Source organism: Nerophis lumbriciformis, linkage group LG21 (genome assembly GCF_033978685.3).
Source record: "Nerophis lumbriciformis linkage group LG21, RoL_Nlum_v2.1, whole genome shotgun sequence".
In the NCBI taxonomy this organism is placed as follows: domain Eukaryota; kingdom Metazoa; phylum Chordata; class Actinopteri; order Syngnathiformes; family Syngnathidae; genus Nerophis; species Nerophis lumbriciformis.
In genome coordinates, this window is record NC_084568.2 from 37,207,501 (window position 1) to 37,217,500 (window position 10,000).

Genomic DNA, 10,000 nt, shown 5'->3' on the forward strand with positions numbered 1-10,000 from the left:
TGCATCACACATGCATGCATACAACATGATGCATCACACATGCATGCATACAACATGATACATCACACATGCATGCATACAACATGATACATCAAAAGTATGCATACAACATGATACATCACACATGCATGCATACAACATGATGCATCACACATGCATGCATACAACATGATGCATCACACATGCATGCATACAATATGATGCATCACACATGCATGCATACAACATGATACATCACACATGCATGCATACAACATGATACATCAAAAGCATGCATACAACATGATACATCACACATGCATGCACACAACATGATGCATCACACATGCATGCATACAACATGATGCATCACACATGCATGCATACAACATGATACATCACACATGCATGCATACAACATGATACATCAAAAGCATGCATACAACATGATACATCACACATGCATGCATACAACATGATGCATCACACATGCATGCATACAACATGATACATCACACATGCATGCATACAACATGATACATCACACATGCATGCATACAACATGATACATCGCACATGCATGCATACAACATGATACATCACACATGCATGCATACAACATGATACATCACACATGCATGCATACAACATGATACATCACACATGCATGCATACAACATGACACATCACACATGCATGCATACAACATGATACATCAAAAGCATGCATACAACATGATACATCACACATGCATGCATACAACATGATACATCACACATGCATGCATACAACATGATACATCACACATGCATGCATACAACATGATACATCACACATGCACGCATACAACATGATACATCACACATGCATGCATACAACATGATACATCACACGTGCATGCATACAACATGATGCTTCACAATTTCCAGTTTGTCTTTTCAACATGTTGGAAAAGGAGTAGGAAGAAGCAGAGCTTATTTAATCCTACCCCTTTTCTTTTACATAACAGTTGCTAAAACTTTTGTTCACTTCCTGTTCTCAATGTATTCACAATATACTCCATAAGTAATCACAATACAAATGAATGAACAAATAAATAATAGTCGGTGAAGTAAGTTATATTTCATATGGTGAGATAAGTAAGATTATTTAGAAAATGAATGGATGGATGAAATAAATTGAGAATGTTTATCATGGTTCTTCTTCTTTGTATTTTGTAAACACTTTAAGTGTGAAGAGTTTATTGTTTGATTGCTTTGCTTAATCCATTCCATCATTTAATTCCACATACAGATATACTGAAGGTCTTAAGTGTTGTACGTGTGTACAAATATTTTAAATGACATTTTTCTCTAAGATTATATTTCTCCTCTTTTTTGAGAAGAATTGTTGTACATTCTTGGCTAGCAGGTTATAGTTTGCTTTGTGTATCATTTTAGCTGTTTGCAAATTCACTATGTGGTGGAATTTCAGTATTTGTGATTGAATAACTAAAGTGTTTGTATGTTCTCTATATCCAACATGATGTATTATTACAACTGATTTTTTTTGTAACACTGTTAATGAATGAAGTGTACTTTTGTAGTTATTTCCCATATTTCTACACAATAACTCAGATATGGTAACACTAGCGAGCAGTAGAGAATATGAAGTGATTTTTGGTCTAGAACATGTTTTGCTTTATTCATTATTGACGTGTTTCTTGCTACTTTATGTTGTATATGAGATTTCCAGTTCAATTCATCATCAATCATTATACCTAGACATTTGGCTTCATTTACTCTTTCAATTTCTATTCCGTCTATTTGTATTTGTGTTTGACTTTCTCTTCTACTGTTACCAAATAGCATTATTTTACTTTTACTGAGATTCAAAGATAGTCAGTTTTTGTCAAGCCATCTTTTTAATTTGTTGATTTCTTCTGTTATTATTTGTATTATCTTCTGTGTGTTCTCTCCTGAACAAAACACTGTTGTATCATCAGCAAATAACAGAGGTGTGGACTCGAGTCACATGACTTGGACTCGAGTCAGACTCGAGTCATGAATTTGATGACTTTAGACTCGACTTGACAAAATGTAAAAAGACTTGCAACTCGACTTAGACTTTAACATCAATGACTTGTGACTTCACTTGGACTTGAGCCTTTTGAATTGACATGACTTGACATGACTTGCTACTTTCCCCAAAACCCAAAGATGAAAAAGTTATTCGGGAGCGCTCCGTATTTTTCATTGTGTACTTGTCTATCAGCGTTGCGTGTGTCAGCTGGTGTGCTGTCAGTACAACAGCCAATCAAATTAGATCTACTTTGTTTTCATCACACAGCATTCATCCAATCAAATTGCAGGACAACCAACGAAGAAGACATGTCCAAACCACACGCCAGTGAACAAAAAATGATACCTAAAATAATTTTGTTTGGGTATAAAATTACAAGGTGGTCAACACAAAACGGTTTGCAGTATGCAACACATGCGGTTCGAAAATTACTGATGGAGAGGCAACAACTTCCAACTTCGTCCGGCATTTGAAGTTGCACAAAGAACGGTAAGTTTTGAATGTAAGATAACGTTTATTGGCTAAGTAACGTGACTTTTATTTGCTGTGTAGTTAAATCAGTGAGGCTGTAAACTCACTGCTAACGTTATAACGTTATTGCAAACACGGGAATCTGTTGCAGTTCACTACCTTATTCATACTTTTTGTTCAGTGATTTTTTTTAAGCAGGGTTACGTTAGTCAATATATCACACGTAATGTTAGACGGCGGTCAGCAGCACCGCGTATTTTAGCCACCTAAAAAAAGACAAAAATAGTCAAATAAAGGTCAGTTAAAATGTATACTATATTATGAATATGTGTACCGTTTTAGCTAGCTTTCTGACATACTGTTGGTTGTTTACCTCAGTGGTCCCCAACCACCGGGCCGCGGCCCGGTACTGGTCCGTGGATCGATTGGTATGGGGCCGCACAAGAAATAATTTTTTTTTTCTCTCTTTTTTTAATTAAATCAACATAAAAAACACAAGATACACTTACAAGTAGTGCACCAACCCAAAACAACTCTCTCCCCCCTTTTGTTCTGGGCATTGAACATGAAGACTCTTCCTTCACTATTCCGAGTGGCCATGAGAGTCTTGGCAGTGCCTGCCTCCAGTGCTCCAGTGGAGTGAGTTTTCAGCCATGGTGGCATCATACTACGCCCCCATCGTGCACAAATGACTGACAGACTCTTGGCTAATTTGGTCTTTTGCAGATTCAATGCAGCATAGGGCCCTGACATATAAAAAGTACACCTTTTTTGTTATGTTCACATATATGTCATGTTTTTTCAATGTTAACACTTTTGTACAAATAAGTACATTTGCACTTTATTTTTCAATGTGTTTGTTCTGTAAAGGAATGAGTTAATGTTTAAAATGACTGGTTAATAGTGCTATTATAAAGTGCAATGTCAGCACAATTTTCTTTCCTGCAATTTAAAATGCACTTGTTTTAATAAATAAATACAGCGTTTGAAAAGCATACACAATCTGTGTTAATATATTAGTCTGTGGTTAAAAGGACTTGAAAGGACTCGAAACTCAAAATGCAGGACTTAGGACTTGACTTGAGACTTTCCAGTCTTGACTTTGGACTTGACTCGGGGCTTGCCTGTCTTGACTCGGGACTTGACTCGGACTTGAGGGCAAAGACTTGAGACTTACTTGTGACTTGCAAAACAATGACTTGGTCCCACCTCTGGCAAATAATACTAACTTTAAATCTTTTGTAACTTTACAAATGTTATTTATATAGAGATTAAATAATTTAGGTCCTAGTATTGATCCCTGAGGTACACCACAGGATATATTTAGCGTTGTAGATGTGTTTTCTCCTTGCTTCACGTATTGTTTCTTGTTCCTTAAATAACTTCATATCCAGTTTAAGACTAACCCTCTGATGCCATATCCTTCTAATTTTTTGATAACATATTGTGATTAATTGTGTCAAATGCTTTAGTTAGATCCATAAACACAAGTTGTTCACATATCACAAATAATGAATTTGAAATTGGAACACACTGTCAGCAAATGGAAGTGAAGATGTGACGTTCGCAAACGATTCGAGACTTTTTAACAGCTTTTTTGAACGATTGAAACCGATTCCGTTCGCATGGGATCAGTTTGTCATGCACAAGCAACATGAGTCACAGCAACACCAAATATCGCATATGTATGAACGTTTGTTGTTCTGTGTGTGTGATGTATTGTATGTGTATACTTATGTATGTATGTGTATATATATATATATATATATATATATATATATATATATATATATATATATATGTATATATGTATATAGTATGTTTGTGTGTGTATGTATGTATGTGTATATTTATGTATGTATGTATGTATGTATGTATATATATATGTATATAGTATGTATGTGTATATGTATGTATGTATATATGTATATAGTATGTATGTGTATATGTATGTATGTATGTGTATATGGTATGTATGCATATATGTATGTATGTATGTATTTAATTAATTTATTTTTTCCATGATGGCAGGTGAGGCCCCCGTATATATATGTGTATGTGTGTTTGTATGCATATATGTATGTATACATATGTGTTTGTATACATATATGTATGTATACATGTGTGTGTGTGTGTGTATATGTATATATATATATATATATATATATATATATATACTGTATATATATATGTGTGTGTGTGTTTGTATACATATATGTATGTATACATATATGTGTGTGTGTGTGTGTACGTATACATATATGTGTGTATGTATACATATATGTATGTATGTATACATATTTGTATGTATGTATGCATATATGTATGTATAAATGGGTTATACTTGTATAGTGCTTTTCTACCTTCAAGGTACTCAAAGCGCTTTGACACTACTTCCGCATTCACACACACATATACATATGTATGTATATAAATATATGTATATATACGTATGTATGTATGTATACATATATGCAACGTTCCCTCTAAGGTGCGCGCCTGCGCAATTGCGCACTGCTCAAGCGTCCTCTGCGCACAGCAAATATATGCCGCGCACCAAATCAAACCCATCTGAATTCTAAACAAAATAAACACATTTATTGTGTGTAATTTTGCAATGCAACTCTGAGTGACAGTGACAACAAGCAGCCCAAACGTTCAATTGAACACCGTTCAATTATTGTAACGTCTGTCGAGATGCTTCCAGGACAGGAATTATATCCATCACTTTATTGAGCAAAACTGTTTATATTCGGCCATAACCACACCAAGAACATGAGTAAAACACTTCTATCTGGAAAAACTAGTCATTTTCTGCCGTACAAAGCAGGCCAAAAGCAACTTGTCATCTGTCACCAACACGCATAGCACTAAGCCACTGGTGCGTTTATGGCCACACAAAAAGTCGGACAAGTCAAACACCACACAAAGTTACTGTCATGTCTGTGTAATCATGTTTTGTTTTAGTCATGTTTTGTTTTGTTTAGTTACTGGACTCTTTAGTTTCTGGCTTTTCACTCCCTTGTCTTGTTTCCATGATTGCCCATTAGTTTCACCTGTTCCACGTTTGGACTCATTGTGCACTCTTGTTTATCACCATAGCAACCCATTAGTTTTCACCTGTCACGTCACGCACCGGTTTCACGTTTTGAGTCAGGCACCTGTTTTTGTTAATCATGTCTGTAGTATTTAAGTTCATTGTTTTCAGTTCGTCTTTCTGGTGACATCCCGCATTCATACCCCTGTCACACTCTGTCTACCTCTGCGCACTTCATGTCCAAGTAAGTTTTTTTCTATTAATGCCACAGTTAGTGTTTTTGTTTAATTGTTCACAGTTTTTTGCCCACGTGCAAGTCTTTTTGTTTCGTTAGTCAAGTTTGTACTTCTGCCTTGAGCGCGCTTTTTGTTCCTTTGAGTGTTATGAATAAATATGTATTTACCTTCACGCCATGACCAGTCCAGCTTTACTTGCATCTCGGGAAAACAAACACACCATAGTCCACGTCCTGACAGTTACACTATGACTCCTCAGTAATACGTGTCCTTATTCTACTGTCATTTATTATTAATGTTAATTTATTGATATTAATCATGGAATGCTGTTACTAGAGAAAGTTACACACTTCATCCCATGCTTACATTTCATTGTGCAACATGAGGATGTTTAAATGTGATCTCTGAAAGGGCTACAAATGATTTCCAAAGCAGGACCCCCACCCAGACATATTGTACAATACTAATCCATAGCTTATGAAAAACAACATTTCTTTTATTTTCATTACAAGTGGGCCTAATCACTAATATTACTAAATAACAGAGGTGTGGACTCGAGTCACATGACTTGGACTCGAGTCAGACTCGAGTCATGAATTTGATGACTTTAGACTCGACTTGACAAAATGTAAAAAGACTTGCAACTCGACTTAGACTTTAACATCAATGACTTGTGACTTCACTTGGACTTGAGCCTTTTGAATTGACATGACTTGCTACTTTCCCCAAAACCCAAAGATGAAAAAGTTATTCGGGAGCGCTCCGTATTTTTCATTGTGTACTTCTCTATCAGCGTTGCGTGTGTCAGCTGGTGTGGTCTCAGTACAACAGCCAATCAAATTAGATCTACTTTGTTTTCATCACACAGCATTCATCCAATCAAATTGCAGGACAACCAACGAAGAAGACATGTCCAAACCACACGCCAGTGAACAAAAAATGATACCTAAAATAATTTTGTTTGGGTATAAAAATTACGAGGTGGTCAACACAAAACGGTTTGCAGTATGCAACACATGCGGTTCGAAAATTACTGATGGAGAGGCAACAACTTCCAACTTCGTCCGGCATTTGAAGTTGCACAAAGAACGGTAAGTTTTGAATGTAAGATAACGTTTATTGGCTAAGTAACGTGACTTTTATTTGCTGTGTAGTTAAATCAGTGAGGCTGCAAACTCACTGCTAACGTTATAACGTTATTGCAAACACGGAAATCTGTTGCAGTTCACTACCTTATTCATACTTTTTGTTCAGTGATTTTTTTTAAGCAGGGTTACGTTAGTCAATATATCACACGTAACGTTAGACGGCGGTCAGCAGCACCGCGTATTTTAGCCACCTAAAAAAAGACAAAAATAGTAAAATAAAGGTCAGTTAAAATGTATACTATATTATGAATATGTGTACCGTTTTAGCTAGCTTTCTGACATACTGTTGGTTGTTTACCTCAGTGGTCCCCAACCACCGGGCCGCGGCCCGGTACTGGTCCGTGGATCGATTGGTATCGGGCCGCACAAGAAATAATTTTTTTTTTCTTTTTTTAATTAAATCAACATAAAAAACACAAGATACACTTACAAGTAGTGCACCAACCCAAAACAACTCTCTCCCCCCTTTTGTTCTGGGCATTGAACATGAAGACTCTTCCTTCACTGTTCCGAGTGGCCATGAGAGTCTTGGCAGTGCCTGCCTCCAGTGCTCCAGTGGAGCGAGTTTTCAGCCATGGTGGCATCATACTACGCCCCCATCGTGCACAAATGACTGACAGACTCTTGGCTAATTTGGTCTTTTGCAAATGCAATGCAGCATAGGGCCCTGACATATAAAAAGTACAACTTTTTTGTTATGTTCACGTATATGTCATGTTTTTTCAATGTTAACACTTTTGTACAAATGAGTACATTTGCACTTTATTTTTCAATGTGTTTGTTCTGTAAAGGAATGAGTTAATGTTTAAAATGACTGGTTAATAGTGCTATTATAAAGTGCAATGTCAGCACAATTTTCTTTCCTGCAATTTAAAATGCACTTGTTTTAATAAATAAATACAGCGTTTGAAAAGCATACACAATCTGTGTTAATATATTAGTCTGTGGTTAAAAGGACTTGAAAGGACTCGAAACTCAAAATGCAGGACTTAGGACTTGACTTGAGACTTTCCAGTCTTGACTTTGGACTTGACTCGGGGCTTGCCTGTCTTGACTCGGGACTTGACTCGGACTTGAGGGCAAAGACTTGAGACTTACTTGTGACTTGCAAAACAATGACTTGGTCCCACCTCTGCTAAATAATCTCATGAAAATGACTCCTGTCATTTGAGTGTCATTATAAAAGATTGTTTTGAGACAGGTGTGCTGCTGGTATTGCCACGATACTGTATGTATATGCATATAAATGTATGTGTATATACACAGTCACATATGTATATGTGTGTGTGTGTGTGTGTGTATATAACGAATATGAACAAGTACTTAAATAACTTATATGTGCAAGGCTAATAGGTAATAGTGCAGTGGTGGATAGAGCAACGCAAAAAGATGATGACGTGAGCATGAGTTAGTGCATTCACAGTGACAGATTAGTTCCGGAGTTATTTCATCAGATAAATAGCCTGAGGGGGGGAAAAACTGTTCTTGTGACAACTTGTTTTGGCCTCTTGTGATTTGTAACGCCTGGCGGAGGGGAGGACATTTAACAGCTGGAATCTTTCTGACCTTGATTCTCCCGCCTAACACTGCATCTGCATCAGCCATTCACTTATGTTACAGCCTTATTCCACCATGGAATACATTTATGCTTGTTCTCAAAATTCTGCACACAATGCCCCTTAATGACAATGTGAAAATGTTGATTTTTTTTTTTGCAAATGTATTCAAAAATAAAAAGCTAAGAAATAACACGTACATAAGTATTGCATTTAAAGTTCTACAATCATATAATGTGTCCCTATTCTGTCATGTAGACTTCTCACTGTGTGTGTGTGTGTGTATTAATGTGTGTTACTCAATTGTTCCATATAGTCATAATAACTGGAGGAAGTGTTGGCCGACTCTTTCCTCTCCTTTCCCTTCAATACTGCTGCAGACAATCAAAGAACAGGAAGTTCCTGCATTGATTGTGTTTATTTGTGCTCTTGTGTGTGTGTGCGTATGCGTGTGTGTGTGTGTGTTTGTTTGTTCTTGTATTTCTACCCTTCTAGAGACATCAACAAGGAAAAGTAGCTTCCATATGAGGACCAGTGAACAAGTTAGGACCGAAATCATGGTCCCAATACGGAAAACCATAGCATCTAATAGAGAGCCAAATACTAGAGTCCGTGAACATTGCTCCAAAGTCAGGATTTTTTTTTGGTGATTTAATGTGCATACTAAAGTAAACATTGACAGGTGCAAAGGCAGCAATATATGATGAATTAAGAGACGGCAGCTAAAGAAGGACTTCCCAGGTGAACAGCTGATTTTACCACTTCTGGTGCTGACGTAAGACAACCCGCGTCCCATACGTGACCATAAGATGAACACATTTTCACCCCTGGTGGTGACATCTATCAAAATGAGGGTGTTCCCTAAAAGGAGGGAGTTTTCAAAATGACTGTGTGTCGCTTTGAAAAGTGCTCTGCCTCTGGTCAACATATGAAATAACATGTGTGTGTAAAAATTTTAAGTGCTCCCCCTCTGGCCAAGTGTGTGTAAGTACCGTATTTTTCGGACTATAAGTCGCAGTTTTTTCATAGTTTGGCCGGGGGTGCGACTTATACTCAGGAGCGACTTATGTGTGAAATGATTAACACATTACCGTAAAATATCAAATAATATTATTGATCTCATTCACGTAAGAGACTAGACGTATAAGATTTCATGGGATTTAGTGACAGATTGTTTGGTAAACGTATAGCATGTTCTATATGTTATAGTTATTTGAATGACTCTTACCATAATATGTTACGTTAACATACCAGTTGCTTATTTATGCCTCATATAACGTACACTTATTCAGCCTGTTGTTCACTATCCATCCATCCATTTCTACCGCTTATTCCCTTCGGGGCGCTAGAGCCTATCTCAGCGACAATCGGGCGGAAGGCGGGGTACACCCTGGACAAGTCGCCACCTCACTATTCTTGATTTATTTTAAATTGCCTTTCAAATGTCTATTCTTGCTGTTGGCTTTTATCAAATACATTTCCCCCAAAAAATGTGACTTATACTCCAGTGCG

General features: G+C 36.9%; 1 long non-coding RNA gene across 1 annotated transcript in view; it reads left to right on the plus strand.

Moving 5' to 3' along the window:
• LOC133621311 (uncharacterized) overlaps positions 1 to 10,000 on the plus strand; it is a 314,364-nt gene that overhangs the window by 568 nt on the left and 303,796 nt on the right. The gene's annotated exons all lie outside the window — the stretch shown is intronic.